General features: G+C 42.5%; 1 protein-coding gene across 4 annotated transcripts in view; it reads left to right on the top strand.

Moving 5' to 3' along the window:
- Positions 1 to 20,444, top strand: part of CFAP61 (cilia and flagella associated protein 61) — a 302,051-nt gene that overhangs the window by 190,128 nt on the left and 91,479 nt on the right. The window lies entirely within an intron of this gene.

Genomic DNA, 20,444 nt, shown 5'->3' with positions numbered 1-20,444 from the left:
AAAAACAAACAAACAAACAAACAAAAAAGCCAGAGTCAGCGTCCCCTCCAAGGGGGATTGTCCTGCGCAGGAGACAGTGAGCATGGCACAGCAGGCCCTCATAAGGCAGTAAGAACACCTGACAGAGGTTGAGGGACTGCCACACATGTTAAGTGATGCAGTTCTTGCAGTAAATCTCCAAAGGTAAGATCCATGCCACTTTCATCCCCATTTTATGGATGAGGGAGCCAAGGTGCAGTGAAGTGGAGGTTATTTGTCTAGGGTCAGACGATGACAAAGTGACAGACTGGGGTTTACACTCAGGCTCCAGACTGTGAGTTCTTTGCCATTGCCCCTGTCTCTCTCCTCTCTCCCTCTTTCTCTTTCTTTGTCTCTTTCCTTTCCCTTTCCCCTCCCTGCCCTCCCTCTCTCACAGATGTGATCCAGGAATTACACTTGCTGGCTTTTAAAAATATTCACAACACAGAAATTCTAGGATGTCTTCCTCCCTCCCTCCCTCCCTTCCCTCCTTCCTTTCTCTCATTAAAAATATCTGGAAAAAAGCAACCTAGGTCTGGTAAGGTGGCTCCCTGATGTCATCAGGAACTCAGACCCTTCAATCTTTTGTTCTTCCATCTTTACTAAGTGGCTTCCATTCTCAGCATCCTGAGGTAGCTGCTGTGGCTCCAGCCATCCCATCAGCAAGAAGGAGGAAGGACTAGAGCAAAATGATTTTTCCCATTGCCCCACCCAAGGACTCCTGCTTATAAATCTCTTGACCACCTCTTAGGTCACTAGTTAGGAAATGTAGTTTTTCAGCTGGGTGTATTTACCAGGAATCTGTTACTAAGAAAGAAAAAGAGGGGCACCTGGGTGGCTCAGTGGGTTAAGTGTCTGCCTTCGGCTCAGGTCATGATCTCAGAGTCCTGGGGTTGAGCCCCATGGTGGACTCCCTGCTCAGCAGGGGATCTGTTTGTCCCTCTCCTTCTGCCCCTCCCCCCATTCATGCTCTTGGATCACTCTATCTATCTCAAATAAATAAATAAAATCTTTTTTTAATTTTAATTTTTTATTGTTATGTTAATCACCATACATTACATCATTAGTTTTTAAGGTAGTGTTCCATGATTCATTGTTTGTGCATAATACCCAGTGCTCCACGCAGAACGTGCCCTCTTTAATACCCATCATGAGGCTAACCCATCCTCCCACCCCCCTCCCCTCTAGAACCCTCAGTTTGTTTTTCAGAGTCCATCATCTCTCATGGTTCGTCTCCCCCTCCGATTTCCCCACCTTCATTCTTCCCCTCCTGCTGTCTTCTTTTTTTTTTCTTAAAATATATTGCATTATTTGTTTCAGAGGTACAGATCTGTGATTCAACAGTCTTGCACAATTCACAGCGCTCAACATAGCACATACCCTCCCCAATGTCTATCAGCCAGCCACCCCCCTCCCTCTCACCCCCCATCACTCCAGCAACCCTCAGTTTGTTTCCTGAGATTAAGAATTCCTAATATCAGCGAGGTGATATGATACATGTCTTTTTCTGATTGACTTATTTCACTCAACATAACACCCTCCAGTTCCATCCATGTCATTGCAAATGGCAAGATCTCATTCCTTTTGATGGCTGCATAATATTCCATTGTGTATATATACCACTTCTTCTTTATCCATTCATCTGTCGAGGGACATCTTGGCTCTTTCCACACTTTGGCTATAGTGGACATTGCTGCTATAAACATCGGAGTGCACATACCCCTTCGGATCCCTACATTTGTATCTTTGTGGTAAATACCCAAGTAGTGCAATTGCTGGATCATATGGTAGCTCTATTTTCAACTGTTTGAGGAACCTCCATACTGTTTTCCAGAGTGGTTGCACCAACTTCCATTCCCACCAACAGTGCAGGAGGGTTCCCCTTTCTCCAAATCCCCGCCAACATCTGTGATTTCCTGACTTGTTAATTTTAGCCATTCTGACAGGTGTGAGGTGGTATCTCACTGAGACTTTGATTTGGATTTCCCTGATGCTGAGCAATGTTGAGCACTTTTTCATGTGTCTCTTGGCCATTTGGATGTCTTCTTTGGAAAAATATCTGCTCATGTCTTCTGCCCATTTCTTGATTGGATTATTTGTTCTTTGGGTGTTGAGTTTGATAAGTTCCTTATAGATTTTGGATACTAGCCCTTTATCTGATATGTCATTTGCAAATATTGTCTCCCATTCTGTCGGTTGTCTTTTGGTTTTGTTGACTATTTCTTTAGCTGTGCAAAAGCTTTTTATCTTGATGAAATCCCAAAAGTTCATTTTTGCCCTTGCTTCCCTTGCCCTTGGCGATGTATCTAGGAAGAAGTTGCTGTGGCTGAGGTTGAAGAGGTTGCTGCCTGTGTTCTCCTTTAGGATTTTGATGAACTCCTGTCTCACATCTAGGTCTTTCAACCATTTTGAGTGTGTTTTTGTGTGTGGTGTAAGGAAATGATCCAGTTTCATTCTTCTGCATGTGGCTGTCCAATTTTCCCAACACTATTTGTTGAAGAGACTGTCTTTTTTCCATTGGACATTCTTTCCTGCTTTCTCAAAGATGAGTTGACCATAGAGTTGAGGGTCCATTTCTGGGCTCTCAATTCTGTTCCATTGATCTATGTGTCTGTTTTTGTGCCAGTACCATACTGTCTTGATGATGACAGCTTTGTAATAGAGCTGGAAGTCCGGAATTGTGATGCCGCCAGCTTTGCTTTTCTTTTTCAACATTCCTCTGGCTATTCGGGGTCTCTTCTGGTTCCATACAAATTTTAGGATTATTTGTTCCATTTCTTTGAAAAAAGTGGATGGTATTTTGATGGGGATTGCATTGAATGTGTAGATTGCTCTAGGTAGCATTGACATCTTCACAATGTTTATTCTTCCAATCCATGAGCATGGAACGTTTTTCCATTTCTTTGTGTCTTCCTCAATTTCTTTCGTGAGTATTTTATAGTTTTCTGAGTACAGATCCTTTGCCTCTTTGGTTAGATTTATTCTTAGGTATCTTATGGTTTTGGGTGCAATTGTAAATGGGATCGACTCCTTAATTTCTCTTTCTTCTGTCTTCTTGGTGTATAGAAATGCCCCTGATTTCTGTGCATTGATTTTATATCCTGCCACTTTACTGAATTCCTGGATGAGTTCTAGCAGTTTTGGGGTGGAGTCTTTTGGGTTTTCCACATACAGTATCATACAATCTGCAAAGAGTGAGAGTTTGACTTCCTCCTTGCCAATTTGGATGCCTTTGATTGCTTTTTGTTGTCTGATTGCTGTGGCTAAAACTTCTAATACTATGTTGAATAGCCGTGGTGATAGTGGACATCCCTGCTGCATTCCTGACCTTAGGGGGAAAGCTCTCAGCTTTTCCCCATTGAGAATGATATTCGCTGTAGGTTTTTCATAGATGGCTTTTATGGTATTGAGATAGGTACCCTCTATCCGTATACTCTGAAGAGTTTTGATGAAGAAAGGATGCTGTACTTTGTCAAATGCTTTCTCTGCATCTACTGAGAGGATCATATGATTCTTGTTCTTTCTTTTATTAATATATTGTATCACGTTGATTGATTTGTGAATGTTGAACCAACCTTCCAGCCCAGGGATACATCCCACTTGGTCATGGAGAATAATCCTTTTAATGTACTGTTGGATCCTATTGACTAATATTTTGGTGAGAATTTTTGCATCCATGTTCATCAAGGATATTGGTCTGTAATTCTCCTTTTTGATGGGGTCTTTGTCTGGTTTTGGGATCAAGGTAATGGTGGCCTCATAAAATGAGTTTGGAAGTTTTCCTTCCATTTCTATTTATTGGAACAGTTTCAGGAGAATAGGTATCAATTCTTCTTTAAATGTCTGATAGAATTCCCCTGGGAAGCCGTCTGGCCCTGGGCTTTTCTTTGTTGGGGGATTTTTGATGACTGCTTCAATTTCCTTAGTGGTTATAGGTCTGTTCAGGTGTTCTATTTCTTCCTGGTTCAATTTTGGTAGTTGATACCTCTCCAGGAATGCACCCATTTCTTCCAGGTTATCTTATTTGCTGGCATAGAGTTGCTCATAATATGTTCTTATAATTGTTTGTATTTCGTTGGTGTTGGTTGTGATCTCTCCTCTCTCATTCATGATTTTGTTGATTTGGGTCCTTTCTCTTTTCTTTTTGATCAGTCTGGCCAGGGGTTTATCAATCTTGTTAATTCTTTCAAAGAACCAGCTCCTAGTTTCGTTGATCTGTTCTACTGTTCTTTTGGTTTCTAGTTCATTGATTTCTGCTCTGATCTTTATGATTTCTCTTCTCCTGCTGGGTTTAGGCTTTATTTGCTGTTTTTTCTCTAGCTCCTTTAGGTGTAGGGTTAGGTTGTGTATTTGAGACCTTGCTTGTTTCTTGAGAAAGGTTTGTATTGCTAGATACTTTCCTCTCAGGACTGCCTTTGCTGCATCCCAAAGATTTTGGACAGTTGTGTTTTCATTTTCATTGGTTTCCATGAATTTTTTTAATTCTTCTTTAATTTCCTGGTTGACCCATTCATTCTTTAGTAGGATGCTCTTTAGCCTCCATGTATTTGAGTTCTTTCCGAATTTCCTCTTGTGATTGAGTTCTAGTTTCAAAGCATTGTGGTCTGAAAATATGCAGGGAAAGATCTCAATCTTTTGGTACCGGTGGAGACCTGATTTGTGACCTAGGATGTGATCAATTCTGGAGAATGTTCCATGGGCACTAGAGAAGAATGTGTATTCTGTTGCTTTGGGATGGAATGTTCTGAATATGTCTGGGAAGTCCATTTGGTCCAGTGTGTCATTTAAAGTCTTTATTTCCTTGTTGATCTTTTGCTTAGATGATCTGTCCATTTCAGTGAGGGGGGTGTTAAAGTCCCCCACTATTATTGTATTGTTGTCAAAGTGTTTCTTTGCTTTTGTTATTAATTGCCTTATATAATTGGCTGCTCCCATGTTAGGGGCATAAATATTTACAATTGTTAGATCTTCTTGTTGGATAGACCCTTTAAGTAGGATATAGTGTCCTTCCTCATCTCTTACAACAGTCTTTGGTTTAAAATCTAATTTGTCGGGGTGGAGCAAGATGGCGGAGGAGTAGGAGACCTAGATTTCGTCTGGTCTCAGGAATTCAGCTGAATAGGGATCAAACCAGTCTGAACACCTACGAACTCAACAGGAGATCAAAGAGGAGAGTAGCAACAACTCTCTGAACAGAGAAGCGACCACTTACTGGAAGGTAGGACGTGCGGAGAAGTGAATCCGAGGCGATATTCGGGAGGATAGACGGCGGGGGAGGGGCCTCCGCCGGCCGCTTCTGGCAAGTGCTAGAGCCGCGGAGCACAAAATCGGACCTTTTAGAAGTCGGCTCCGCTGAGGGACGTCACTCCAGTGGCTAAGCGGGGGTGGAACCCTCACGGGACAGTGGGGTCTCAGGACCCTTGGGGTCACAGAAAGACCGGGGGAGCCTGAGTGCGCCAGAGCTCCCAGGTATCGGAGCTGGGAAGCCAGCTGCAGAGACGGAGCCGAGGGGCGGGTTCTCAGCTCGGGGTTGCCATAAACTGTGATCCGCGGCCCAGTCAGGCCACTGCTCCTCCAGCAGGGACCCAACAGGCGGCAGATCCGGGGAGACTCCCCTTCCTTCCCGGGGAGGAGCGGCGCGGGAACGCACCGCAGGGATCTGCTGGGTTTGGAGACTCCACACGGGGTCGGGTGCCAGAGATACAAACGCTCGGTCACAGGCCGGGTGAGCACGGAGTGCGGCCGGAGACCGGGGACAAGGGAGTGACTGCTTTTCTCTGGGGGCGCACTGAGGAGCGGGGCCCCGAGTTCTCAGCTCCTCCAGATGGAGATTGGGAGGCCACCATTTTTGCCCTGGTCCTCCAAGGCTGTACGGAGAGCTTGCAGGGAACAAAAGCTCCTGAGATCAAACCCGAGCAGCATGCTTAGCCTGGACCGACAAGGGCGGGGCAATTCAGCCTCCGGCAAAGACATTTGGAAACCACAGCAACAGGCCCCTCCCCCAGAAGATCAGCAGGAACAGCCAGCAAGCCAAGACCAAGTTTACCGATCAAGGAGAACGGGAGAACTCCAGCGCTAGGGGAATACTGCACATAGAATTCATGGCTTTTTTTTTTTACCATGATTCATTAGTTCATCAAAGTTAATTTTTGTTAACTGTTTTTTTTTCTTTTTCTTTTTCCCTTTTTCAACCAACATCTCATCAATCTCTTTTAAAAAAAAAAATTTTTTTTATTTTTCATTTTTAGAGTCATATTTTATCCCTTCATAGTAGTTACCCTTATTTTTGGCATATATATATAAGTTGTTCTCTCTTTAAAATTTTGAGATACAGTTTCTTCTAACAGATAAAAATATACCCTAAATCACTATTGTATGGTTCTGTTCTAGTCTCCTGCCTGATCACATTCTCTCCCTTTTTTCTTTTTTTTTTTTTAAATCTTCTTTCTTTTTCAAACAACTTCTTATCTTATCAAGTCCTTTTATAAAATCTTTTATAATTTTCATCTTTACAATCATCTTCTATCCCTTCATTGTATCAACCCTTATATTGTACATATATGTCTTTCTTCCTTTAAAATTTTAGGAGGCACTTTTTTCTAACAGACCAAAATACGCCCAAAATCTAGTGTGTGGCACTGATCTATGCACTAGCCTGATCATATTTGATCACATTCTGCTTTTTTTTGTATTGTTCTGTTTTTGTTTTTATCTTTTATTTTTCTCTTTCTTTTTTCTTTCTTTCCCTTTCTTTTCCCCTGGTTTCAGGTCTTTTCTGATTTGTATACAATATATTTCCTGGGGACGTTGTAAACCTGTTAACATTTTGTTCTCTCATTCATCTATTCTCCTCTGGACAAAATGACAAGACGAAAAAAATCACCTCAGCAAAAAGAACAAGAGGTAGTACCGTCAGCCAGGGACCTACTCAATACGGACATTAGTACGATGTCGGACCTAGAGTTCAGAATCATGACTTTAAAGATACTAGCTGGGCTTGAAAAAAGCGTGGAAGTTATTAGAGAAACCCCTTCTGGAGAAATAAAAGAACTAAAATCTAACCAAATCGAAATCAAAAAGGCTATTGATGAGGTGCAATCAAAAATGGGGGCACTAAATGCTAGGATAAATGAAGCAGAAGAGAGAATCAGTGATATAGAAGACCAAATGATGGAAAGTAAAGAGGCTGAGAAAAAGAGGGAGAAACAACTACAGGATCACGAGGGCAGAATTCGAGAGATAAGTGATTCGATAAGACGAAACAACATTAGAATAATTGGGATCCCAGAAGAAGAAGAAAGAGAGAGAGGGGCAGAAGGTATATTGGAGCAAATAATAGCAGAGAACTTCCCTAATGTGAGGAAGGAAACAGGCATCAAAATCCAGGAGGCACAGAGAACCCCTCTCAAAATCAATAAAAATAGGTCAACACCCTGACATCTAATAGTAAAACTTACGAGTCTCAGACACAAAGACAAAATCCTGAAAGCAGCTCGGGAGAAGAGATATGTAACCTACAATGGTAAAAATATTAGATTGGCAACAGACCTATCCACAGAGACCTGGCAGGCCAGAAAGGACTGGCAAGATATCTTCAGAGCACTAAATGAGAAAAATATGCAGCCAAGAATACTATATCCAGCTAGGCTGTCATTGAAAATAGAAGGAGAGATAAAAAGATTCCAGAACAAACAAAAACTAAAGGAATTTGCAAACACGAAACCAGCCCTCCAAGAAATATTGAAAGGGGTCCTCTAAGCAAAGAGAGAGCCTAAAAGCAGCATAGATCAGAAAGGAACACAGACAACATACAGTAACAGTCACCTTACAGGCAATACAATGGCACTAAATTCATACCTTTCAATAGTTACCCTGAATGTAAATGGGCTCAATGCCCCCATCAAAAGACACAGGCTATCAGATTGGATTAAAAAACAAGACCCATACATATGCTGTCTGCAAGAGACTCATTTTAGACCCAAAGACACCCCCAGATTGAAAGTGAGGGGGTGGGAAACCATTTACCATGCTAATGGACACCAAAAGAAAGCTGGGGTGGCAATCCTTATATCAGACAAACTAGATTTTAAAACAAAGACTGTAATAAGAGATGAGGAAGGACACTATATCCTACTTAAAGGGTCTATCCAACAAGAAGATCTAACAATTGTAAATATCTATGCCCCTAACATGGGAGCAGCCAATTATATAAGGCGATTAATAACAAAAGCAAAGAAACACATTGACAACAATACAATAATAGTGGGGGACTTTAACACCCCCCTCACTGAAATGGACAGATCATCTAAGCAAAAGATCAACAAGGAAATAAAGACTTTAAATGACACACTGGACCAAATGGACTTCACAGACATATTCAGAACATTCCATCCCAAAGCAACGGAATACACATTCTTCTCTAGTGCCCATGGAACATTCTCCAGAATTGATCACATCCTAGGTCACAAATCAGGTCTCCACCGGTACCAAAAGATTGAGATCTTTCCCTGCATATTTTCAGACCACAATGCTTTGAAACTAGAACTCAATCACAAGAGGAAATTCGGAAAGAACTCAAATACATGGAGGCTAAAGAGCATCCTACTAAAGAATGAATGGGTCAACCAGGAAATTAAAGAAGAATTTAAAAAATTCATGGAAACCAATGAAAATGAAAACACAACTGTCCAAAATCTTTGGGATACAGCAAAGGCAGTCCTGAGAGGAAAGTATCTAGCAATACAAACCTTTCTCAAGAAACAAGCAAGGTCTCAAATACACAACCTAACCCTACACCTAAAGGAGCTGGAGAAAGAACAGCAAATAAAGCCTAAACCCAGCAGGAGAAGAGAAATCATAAAGATCAGAGCAGAAATCAATGAACTAGAAACCAAAAGAACAGTAGAACAGATCAACGAAACTAGGAGCTGGTTCTTTGAAAGAATTAACAAGATTGATAAACCCCTGGCCAGACTGATCAAAAAGAAAAGAGAAAGGACCCAAATCAACAAAATCATGAATGAAAGAGGAGAGATCACAACCAACACCAAAGAAATACAAACAATTATAAGAACATATTACGAGCAACTCTATGCCAGCAAATTAGATAACCTGGAAGAAATGGGTGCATTCCTAGAGATATATCAACTACCAAAACTGAACCAGGAAGAAATAGAAAACCTGAACAGACCTATAACCACTAAGGAAATTGAAGCAGTCATCAGAAATCTCCCAAGAAACAAAAGCCCAGGGCCAGATGGCTTCCCAGGGGAATTCTATCAGACATTTAAAGAAGAATTAATACCTATTCTCCTGAAACTGTTCCAAAAAATAGAAATGGAAGGAAAACTTCCAAATTCATTTTATGAGGCCACCATTACCTTGATCCCAAAACCAGACAAAGATCCCATCAAAAAGGAGAATTACAGACCAATATCCTTGATGAAGATGGATGCAAAAATTCTCACCAAAATACTAGCCAATAGGATCCAACAGTACATTAAAAGGATTATTCACCACGACCAAGTGGGATTTATCCTTGGGCCGCAAGGCTGGTTCAACATCCGCAAATCAATCAACGTGATACAATACATTACCAAAAGAAAGAACAAGAATCATATGATCCTCTCAATAGATGCAGAAAAAGCATTTGACAAAGTACAGCATCCTTTCTTGATCAAAATTCTTCAGAGTATAGGGATAGAGGGTACATACCTCAATATCATAAAAGCCATCTACGAAAAACCTACAGCGAATATCATTCTCAATGGGGAAAAGCTGAGAGCTTTTCCCCTAAGGTCAGGAACGCGGCATGGATGTCCACTCTCACCACTGCTATTCAACGTAGTGTTAGAAGTCCTAGCCACAGCAATCAGACAACAAAAAGAAATCAAAGGCATCCAAATCGGCAAGGAGGAAGTCAAACTCTCACTCTTTGCAGATGATGTGATACTGTATGTGGAAAACCCAAAAGACTCCACCCCAAAACTGCTAGAACTCATCCAGGAATTCAGTCAAGTAGCAGGATATAAAATCAATGCACAGAAACAAGTGGCATTCCTATACACCAACAACAAGACAGAAGAGAGACAAATCAAGGAGTCGATCCCATTCACAATTGCACCCAAAACCATTAGATACCTAGGAATAAATTTAACCAAAGAGGCAAAGGACCTGTACTCGGAAAACTATAAAATACTCAGGAAAGAAATTGAAGAAGACACAAAGAAATGGAAAAACGTTCCATGCTCTTGGATTGGAAGAACCAACATTGTGAAGATGTCAATGCCACCTAGAGCAATCTACACATTCAATGCAATCCCCATCAAAATACCATCCACTTTTTTCAAAGAAATGGAACAAATAATCCTAAAATTTGTATGGAACCAGAAGAGACCCCGAATAGCCAGAGGAATATTGAAAAAGAAAAGCAAAGCTGGCGGCATCACAATTCCGGACTTCCAGCTCTATTACAAAGCTGTCATCATCAAGACAGTATGGTACTGGCACAAAAACAGACACATAGATCAATGGAACAGAATTGAGAGCCCAGAAATGGACCCTCAACTCTATGGTCAACTCATCTTTGAGAAAGCAGGAAAGAATGTCCAGTGGAAAAAAGACAGTCTCTTCAACAAATGGTGTTGGGAAAATTGGACAGCCACATGCAGAAGAATGAAACTGGACCATTTCCTTACACCACACACAAAAATAGACTCCAAATGGTTGAAAGACCTAAACATGAGACAGGAGTCCATCCAAATCCTAAAGGAGAACACAGGTCGCAACCTCTTCGACCTCAGCCGCAGCAACTTCTTCCTAGAAACATCGCCAAAGGCACAGGAAGCCAGGGCAAAAATGAACTATTGGGATTTCATCAAGATAAAAAGCTTTTGCACAGCAAAAGAAACAGTCCACAAAACCAAAAGACAACCGACAGAGTGGGAGAAAATATTTGCAAATGACATATCAGATAAGGGGCTAGTATCCAAAATCTATAAAGAACTTATCAAGCTCAACACCCAAAGAACAAATAATCCAATCAAGAAATGGGCAGAAGACATGAAGAGACATTTTTCCAAAGAAGACATCCAAATGGCCAACAGGCACATGAAAAAGTGCTCCACATCGCTCGGCATCAGGGAAATCCAAATCAAAACCTCAATGAGATACCACCTCACACCCGTCAGAATGGCTAAAATTAACAAGTCAGGGAACGACAGATGTTGGCGGGGATGCGGAGAAAGGGGAACCCTCCTACACTGTTGGTGGGAATGCAAGCTGGTGCAACCCCTCTGGAAAACAGTATGGAGGTTCCTCAAACAGTTGAAAATAGAGCTACCATATGATCCAGTAATTGCACTACTGGGTATTTACCCCAAAGCTACAAATGTAGGGTCCCAAAGGGGTACGTGCACCCCAATGTTTATAGCAGCAATGTCCACAATAGCCAAACTGTGGAAAGAACCAAGATGTCCATCGACAGATGAATGGATAAAGAAGAAGTGGTATATATACACAATGGCATATTATGCAGCCATCAAAAGGAATGAGATCTTGCCATTTGCAACGACGTGGATGGAACTGGAGGTTGTTATGCTGAGTGAAATAAGTCAATCAGAGAAAGACATATATCATATGACCTCACTGATATGAGGAATTCTTAATCTCAGGAACAAACTGAGGGTTGCTGGAGTGGTTGGGCGTGGGAGGGATGGGGTGGCTGGGTGATGGACATTGGGGAAGATATGTGCTACGGTGAGCGCTGTGAATTGTGTAAGACTGTTGAATCACAGATCTGTACTTCTGAAACAAATAACGCAACATATTTTAAGAAAAAAGAAAAAGAAGAAGATAGCAGGAGAGGAAGAATGAAGGGGAGTGAGTCAGAGGGGGAGACGAACCAGGAGAGATGATGGACTCTGAAAAACAAACTGAGGTTTCTGGAGGGGAGGAGGGTGGGGGGATGGGTTAGCCTGGTGATGGGTATTGAGGAGGGCACATTCTGCATGGAGCACTGGGTGTTATGAACAAACAATGAATCATGGAACAGTACACCAAAACAAATTATGTAATATATGGTGATTAACATAACAATAAAAAAATTAAAAAAAATAAAATCTAATTTGTCTGATATAAGGTTTGCCACCCCAACTTTCTTTTTGTGTCCATTGGCATGGTAAATGGTTTCCCACCCCTTCACTTTCAAGGTGGAGGTGTCTTTGGGTCTAAAATGAGTCTCTTGCAGACAGCATATCGATGGGTCTTGTTTTTTAATCCAATCTGTTAGCCTGTGTCTTTTGATTGGCGCATTTAGCCCATTTACATTCAGGGTAACTATTGAAAGATTTGAATTTAGTGCCATTGTATTGCCTGTAAAGTGACTGTTACTGAATATTGTCTGTATTCCTTTCTGGTCCATGCTGCTTTTAGGCTCTCTCTTTGCTTAGAGGACCCCTTTCAATATTTCTTGTAGGGCTGGTTTCGTGTTTGCAAATTCCTTAGTTTTTGTTTGTCCTGGAAGATTTTTATCTCTCCTTCTATTTTCAATGACAGCCTAGCTAGATATAGTATTCTTGGCTGCATATTTTTCTCGTTTAGTGCTCTGAAGATATCATGCCAGTCCTTTCTGGCCTGACAGGTCTCTGTGGATAGGTCTGTTGCCAATCTAAGGTTTCTACCATTATAGGTTACATATCTTTTGTCCTGAGCTGCTTTCAGGATTTTCTCTTTGTCTCTGAGACTTGTAAGTTTTACTATTAGATGTCAGGGTGTTGACCTATTTTTATTGATTTTGAGAGGGGGTTCTCTGTGCCTCCTGGATTTTGATGCCTGTTTCCTCCCCCACATTAGGGAAGTTCTCTGCTATTATTTGCTCCAATATACCTTCTGCCCCTCTCTCTCTTTCTTCTTCTTCTGGGATCCCAATTATTCTAATGTTGTTTCATCTTATCATATCGCTTATCTCTCGAATTCTGCCCTCGTGATCCAGTAGTTATTTATCTCTCTTTTTCTCAGCTTCTTTATTTTCCATCATTTGGTCTTCTATATCATTGATTCTCTCTTCTGCCTCATTTATCCTAGCAGTTAGTGCCCCCATTTTTGATTGCACCTCATTAACAGCCTTTTTGATTTCGACTTGGTTAGATTTTAGTTCTTTTATTTCTCCAGAAAGGGTTTCTGTAATAACTTCCACGCTTTTTTCAAGCCCAGCTAGTATCTTTAAAATCATGATTCTGAACTCTAGGTCCAACATCGCACTAATGTCGATATTGAGTAGGTCCCTGGCAGATGGAACTACCTCTTGTTCTTTTTGTTGAGGTGGTTTTTTTCGTCTTGTCATTTTGTCCAGAGGAGAATAGATGAATGAGAGAACAAAATGCTAACAGATTAACAACGTCCCCAGCAAATATACTGTATACAAATCAGAAAAGACCTGAAACCAGGGGAAGAGAAAGGGAAAGAAAGAAAAAAGAAAGAGAGAAAAAAAGAAAAAGATAAAAACAAACAAAAACAGAACAAAACAAAAAAAAAACCGGAATATGATCAAATATGATCAGGCTGGTGCATACATCAGTGCCACACACTAGATTTTGGGTGTATTTTAGTCTGTTAGAAGAAAGTGCCTCCTAAAATTTTAAAGAAAGAAAGACATATATGTACAAAATAAGGGTTGATATGATGAAGAGATGGAATATGACTGTAAAGATGAAAATTATAAAAATTTTAAAAAAGGAATTGATAAGAAGATGTTTGAAAAAAGAAAGAAGAGGATTAAAAAAAGGAAAGATATAAAAGGGGGAGGAGAGAATGTGATCAGGCAGGAGACTAGATCAAAGCCATACACTAGAGATTTAGGGTATATTTTGATATGTTAGATGAAACTGTACCTCAAAATTTTAGAGAACAACTTATATATATATCTGCCAAAAATACGGGTAACTACTATGAAGGGATAGAATATGACTCTAAAAATGAAAAATAAAAATGTTTTTTTAAAAAAGGGATTGATAAGATGTTGGTTGAAAAAGAGAAAAAGAAAAATTTAAAAAAAAAACCAGTTAAAAAAATTAACTTTGAAAGACTAATGAATCATGGTAAAAAAGCCATGAATTCTATGTGCAGTATTCCCCTAGCGCTGGAGTTCTGCCATTCTCATTGATCGGTAAACTTGGTCTTGGCTGGCTATTCGTGCTGATCTTCTGGGGGAGGGGACTGTTGCCGTGGTTTCCAAATGTCTTTGCCGGAGGCGGAATTGCCCCGCCCTTGCCAGGTCCGGGGTAAGTAATCAGCTCAGGTTTGCTCTCAGGAGCTTTTGTTCCCTGCAGGCTTTCCGTACAGCGTTGGAGGACGACAGTGAAAATGGTGGCTTCCCAGTCTCCGCCCCAGAGGAGCCGAGAACTAGGGGGCCCCGCTCCTCAGTGCGCCCCCAGAGAAAAGCAGTCACTCCTGTCTCCCCGGTCTCTGGCCGCACTCCGTGCTCACCCGGCCTATGACCAAGTGTTTCTATCTCTGGCACCCAACCCCATGTGGAGTCTCCAAACCCAGCAGATCCCTGCGGTGCCCTCCCGCGCCGCTCCTCCTGTGGGAGTAAGGGGAGTCTCCCCGGGTCTGCTGCTTGTTGGGTCCCTGCTGGAGGAGCAGTGGCCCAACTGTCACTGATTACAGTTTATGGCAACCCCGAGCTGAGAGCCCATGCCTCAGCTCCATCTCTGCAGCTGGCTTCCCTGCTCCAATACCTGGGAGCTCTCCCGCACTCAGGCACCCCCGATCTTTCTGTGACCCCGAGGGTCCTGAGACCACACTGTCCCGTGAGGGTTCCACCCCCCACTTAGCCACTGGAGCGACGTCCCTCAGCGGAGCTGACTTCTAAAAGTTCCAATTTTGTGCTCGGCAGCTCTATCACTTGCCAGAAGCGGCTGACGGAGGCCCCCTCCCCCGTCGTCTATCCTCCCGAATATCGCCTCAGATTCACTTCTCTGCACGTCTACCTTCTAGAAAGTGGTCGCTTTTCTGTTCAGAGAGTTGTTGCTATTCTTTTCTTCGATCTCCTGTTGAGTTCGTAGGGGTTCAGAATGGTTTGATCCCTATCCAGCTGAATTCCTGAGACCAGATGAAATCTAGGTCTCCTACTCCTCCGCCATCCTGCTCCGCCCCCCCAATAAATAAAATCTTTTTAAAAAGAGAGAGAAAGAATATTGAGGAGGCCACCAGCAGTCCCTGCCATGATAAGTTATTAACTTGCTGAGGGGAATGGGGTGGCCGAGGGGCTCCCATCAGTCAGGGATGCTGGGCTGTTCAATTCCCAATCATCTGATGGAATGGTTGAAAAGTCATCCACTACTCACCAATCACTAGCGGCAGTTTAGTTAATGGCAGAACACTCTCTAGTTTGGATGGTGAAATACACCCGTGCTCTCCTATTAAACTTTATTCTCTCCCTTACTTTGATGACATAATATGATTTTTCTTCCATAGACCTTTTTTTCATTTATTGGGTTCTGCTCAGTTCTGTGTGGACAAATTAATTGGCCTTGGGATTTAAAATCCTAGGTTCAGTTTTGCCTAGTGTGTGAAAATGCCATTGTGTGAATATGAAAAATACATTATCTCATTAATTTTCCTTTAATTTCCCTAATTTTATTTAGAAGTGTGCAAAAATAATCCTACACATTTAAGTGCACACAAGAAAAAATGGGTTATCAGAATGCAATTATATTTTAGGATCGCAGTAGATAAGCTGATTTTCATTTTGGACCTTATTCTTCCTTGTTGTTTTTTTTTTTTATCTAAACACTTACTATTTGGAATAATAACTCATTGAAAATTTTATTAATTGAATAGCTCTCAATTTGTTCTTTAGCCCTGCCATTTTCTGCCAAGGACTTTTCCTGATTCATTAAAGCATGACCTACTAAATGGGTGTACTGTTACCTAAATTTCATTTTCTTTTATACTACAATGCTTATTGGAGTTCTGGTGAGGTTTTGAACCTCCAAAGCACAGCATTCAATATTATTCATTTAAAATAATTTACCACCGGTAGGGGTAGTGGGAGCGATGAGGGGACTGAGACAGTGGTAGCCATTGTGTGAAGATGGAGTTTCCCGGAGGAAATGACAATTACCTGACCATCACAGGGTCCTCGCACCCCTTCCTGTCAGGTGCCAAGACATTCCATACACCAAGTCTGGGAGATGAGGAATTTGAAATCCCACCTATCTCCTTGGATTCTGACCACTCCATGGCTGTCTCAGATGTGGTTGGCCACTTTGATGACCTGGCAGACACTTCCTCCTCTCAGGATGGCAGCTTTTCAGCCCAATATGGGGTCCAGACATTGGACATGTCTGTGGGCATGTCCCATGGCTTGATGGAGCAGGGCGGGGGGGGAGGGGCTCCTGAGTGGGGGCTTGATCATGGACTTGGACCATTCTATAGAAGCTCAGTATAATGCCAGACCACCTGTTACAATTGATGTACCAATGACAGACATGCCATCTGGCTTGATGGGGTATAGCCAGTTGACCACCACTGATCAGTCAGAACCGAGTTCTCAACTTGGTTTAAGCTTAGGGGGTGGCACCATTCTGCCACCTGCCTGGTCACCTGAGGATCTTCTTTCAACCACTCCTTCACCTACTAGTTCACGTCACAGGAATGGTATTGAGGATTTCTGGAGGCAACTTCTCAGCCAGAAGACAGTTGTGGTAGAAGCAGGAAAAAAGCAGAAGGCCCCAAAGACAAGAAAAAAGAAAGATCCTAATGAACCTCAGAAGCCAGTTTCAGCATCTGCTTTAGTCTCTTGTGATACACAGGCTGTCATCAAGGGACAGAATCCCAATGCCACTTTTGGGGAGGTTTCAAAAATTGTGGCCTCCATGTGGGATAGTCTTGGAGAGGAGCAAAAACAGGTGTATTAAGAGGAAAACCGAAGCTTCCAAGAAAGAGCATCTGAAGGCTCTGGCTGCATATAAAGACACTCAAGAGTGTCAGGCCACTGTGAAAACAGTAGAATTAGATACGGTACCACTGTCACAGACTCCTTCTCCACCTCCTATGGCTACTGTTGACCCAGCATCTCCAGCATCAGCCTCAACAGAGCCCCCTGCCCTGTCCTGTCCCATTGTTGTTAACTCCACTCTTTCCTCCTATGTGGCAAACCAGGCATCTTCTGGGGCTGGGGCTCACCCACCCCTCTGTTTTTTCCAGGCACCTCTGTTTTTGTGACATATTCTTTGACATGATCATGTTCATTATCAACTGGCTACAGTCAACATGTTGATTATTACCAAACAGATGTTGCCCTCTTCTATGACTATGTCTTAAGGAAGGATGGTCACTGTTAGCCCACCACAGTGGTGACCTCCCGGGGGATCCAACTAAGCCAAACCAGTACAGCCACTCTCCAGCCCAGTCAACAAGCCCAAATTGTCACTCACTCAGTGTTGTGGTGGCAGCAGCCTCCACCCCGACGACAATCCCCCTCCACTGCAACAGATGCCTCAGCCCCCCACTCAGCAGCAAGTCACCATTCCGCAGCAGCCTCCACCACTTCAGGCCAAGCCACAGCCTCCACCTCAGAAAGTTCGAATCCATATATGGCAGCAGCCACCTCCTCTGCAGATGAAGATTGTGCCTCCTGAAAATGCAGACGCCCTTAGTCCCACCAGGTGTGGAAAGCAGTCCTGAGCGGCCTGCAAACAACAGCCCTGAGGCCCATACAGTGGAGGAGACCTCTCCTAAGACAATCTGTGAGATGATCACAGATGTATTCCTGATGTTGAATCTCCTTCTCAAACAGATGTTGAATTGTGAGTGGGTCTCCCATGACGCTCTCACTCAGCCTCGGTGTGTGAGGTCGGGTTGTGAGAAGCCTCCCGTTGTGAGGAAGGACTGGGACAGTGAGTACTGCAGCAATGAATGTGTGGTGAAGCGCTGCAGGGATGTCTTTGTGGCCTGGGTGGCTTCTAGAAATTCCAGCACTGGTGTTTGTGAAGGCATCCATCCTGTTCTCCAAGCCAGGGAAGACTTAGATGCTGGGAACATGTCTCAGAGCCTCTTATTAGCACACAAGCTGGGCTTTCTGGTAGTGCCTGATCTCAACCCTTGACTGTCCTTCGTGCTTCTCCCCTTTTCTGTCTCTTCAGCAAGGGCCATACTGTAGAGCAAGGCTGTTGAGTTTGCTGTAATCTGGAGTTGCTTTTTACTTTCAAGGACAAGCAGAGATACCAGTGATAATAGCAGAGGAGAGGGTGAAGGGATATGAACAAGCCAAACATAGGGGTGTTGCTGGTGAGGGGTTGTTTGAGGAAACTCAGGATAATTGTCACAGGACATGCCTAAACAATTATTAAAATGTTGGAGAATACTCAAAAAAATAAAATAAAATAATTTACCAGAGCCTTACATGGACAGCTTTCTAATACCTATGAATATAAAATTACCAAAATTTAGTGTGATTTTGCTAAACAAATAATATTGCTAATAAGAAAATTTTACCTCCACAATTGTAGTTGCAGTAAATGACCACTAATTCCTGAGTTGTTCCCTTTTACTAAAAATAATTATACTCTAGGCTCTTTATAGATAAAGGACATCTAGGTGTTAAAATTTTAAGCTATTTAATCCAGTTTGAAAATGAATTAAATGTATCACAGTAATGTACAGGGCTTATCATTTATATTGAGGAAAGACATAACCAAAAAGTTTCCTAGATGTAATCTGACACTTTAGTAAAGTCCCATTTCTTCAAGCACCAGCCAGCATTCACATCTACCCCATATAAAAAGCATTTGTTGCACTTGTCATGGGAGCAAGAACCTCTTCTGCACCCACAACAGTCTCTACTGCAAGTGAATTTCTTGCCCATCATCACTGTAAACCGATCCCTGCCTCACAGCCGATGGGCCTGACAGCACGAGTATGCAAGGTAGCTGGTGCAGGTCTTCTAACAGAGACCTTGCATTGCCTTTAAGTGCTGCTTCTGGTGCCAGCTTCATTATCTTCCACTTAATCTCTCCTGGTCACCAAATAAAAATCAGAGGGATGAGGTGCTGGCCCATGGGGCAAACTCATGCCACTGTGCTATTTTACTTGGCTGTCATGGTGTTTTTTTTTTTTTATTCTAATTTGAACCACAATAATGAGAAAATTGAGTCCACATTAAAAAAAAAAGTATCTGGCATTTCCTGAGAAATCAGATCTGGGCACACTGAACCCATAGTCTACCCTGGCACCAACTGTATAGAGTTGAGTTGTGACCAAACTCTGGCCAACGCATGGGCCTTTGAGTTTGCCACAGTACCCTTGACGAGTGTCAGCCTTTCTTATGTTTTTACTGTTGCTTTCCCTTACTAGAGGAAAGGGTCTGCTTCCATTCGTGTCTGTGTCAAAAGGGAGAGAACAGAAATTATACTGGGAGGGTTATGTGTTGAGACAGAGACAGAGAGGAGCGGGAAGGAGGGAAGAAGGGAGAGAGACAGAGGGAGAGGGAGAATATTTCTCTGACAAAGTGAAGAATAATTCTATACTTTTCATAAGTAAACAGTAGTCCACTTCCCTCATTTTCTTTTCTGCCTTGCCCCTCTATGCACTTGGATTTCAATCCCTGGTATAATTGCTTCTGTGACGATTGTTCTTACCAAAATGGCTATGTCAAATCCCATTCCATGTGCTCTTCCATGGCCTTGCCACTCCTGCATGAAGAGATGAATTCTAGGTTCCCTCCCTCTGATCCTGGCCAGGCTTTTATGATGACGTCCATGAAGAGAACACGGTAGAAGAGACACTCCTCGATTTCCAAGACTAGGTTAGAAAAGAATATGGAGCTCTCTGTACTGGTTGGTTCTCTCAGGACACTTGCCCTTTGAAGCCAGACGCCATGTTGTGAGGAAGCCCAAAACACATGGAGAGGCCACATGTGATGTTCTGGCCAACACCCCAGCCAAAATCCCAGTCCACGGCCAGCATCAATTGCTGGACATATAATGACGACTTGCTGTCATTTTTGAATACGTGGCATGTTTTCTGGGGGGAGGTGGGGGAAGGAGTGAAATGGCTTATCTCCAGATGAATCCAGCCCCCAGCCCTCAAGTCACCGGCAGCCTGTGAGTCTTCCCAGCTGAGGCCTCCGACACCTCCCACCTTGCCCTTGTCTGAATTACTGACCTACAGAATGTGTGAGCCTCATAAATGGTCATTTGCACCACTGAATTTTGGAATAATTCATTATGTGGCATTAGATAACCAGAGCAACTCCTTCTGAGAATTGTCTCTGAGTGGTCATTCCACCTGGTTTTTGTTTTTTGTTTTTCAATTAAAACCTGATTGTATCTGAGGACAGAAAAAGACATACCTATACCGGACATTGCTATGTTTAATTAAATGAACAAATGTATTTATTGCTGTGTTAGTGCTTCCCTTAT

The sequence above is a fragment of the Zalophus californianus genome, chromosome 8 (assembly GCF_009762305.2).
Source record: "Zalophus californianus isolate mZalCal1 chromosome 8, mZalCal1.pri.v2, whole genome shotgun sequence".
Classification (NCBI taxonomy): Eukaryota; Metazoa; Chordata; class Mammalia; order Carnivora; family Otariidae; genus Zalophus; species Zalophus californianus.
The sequence above is the reverse complement of the archived record's forward strand: the minus strand, read 5'-3'. Positions and strand labels throughout refer to the sequence as shown.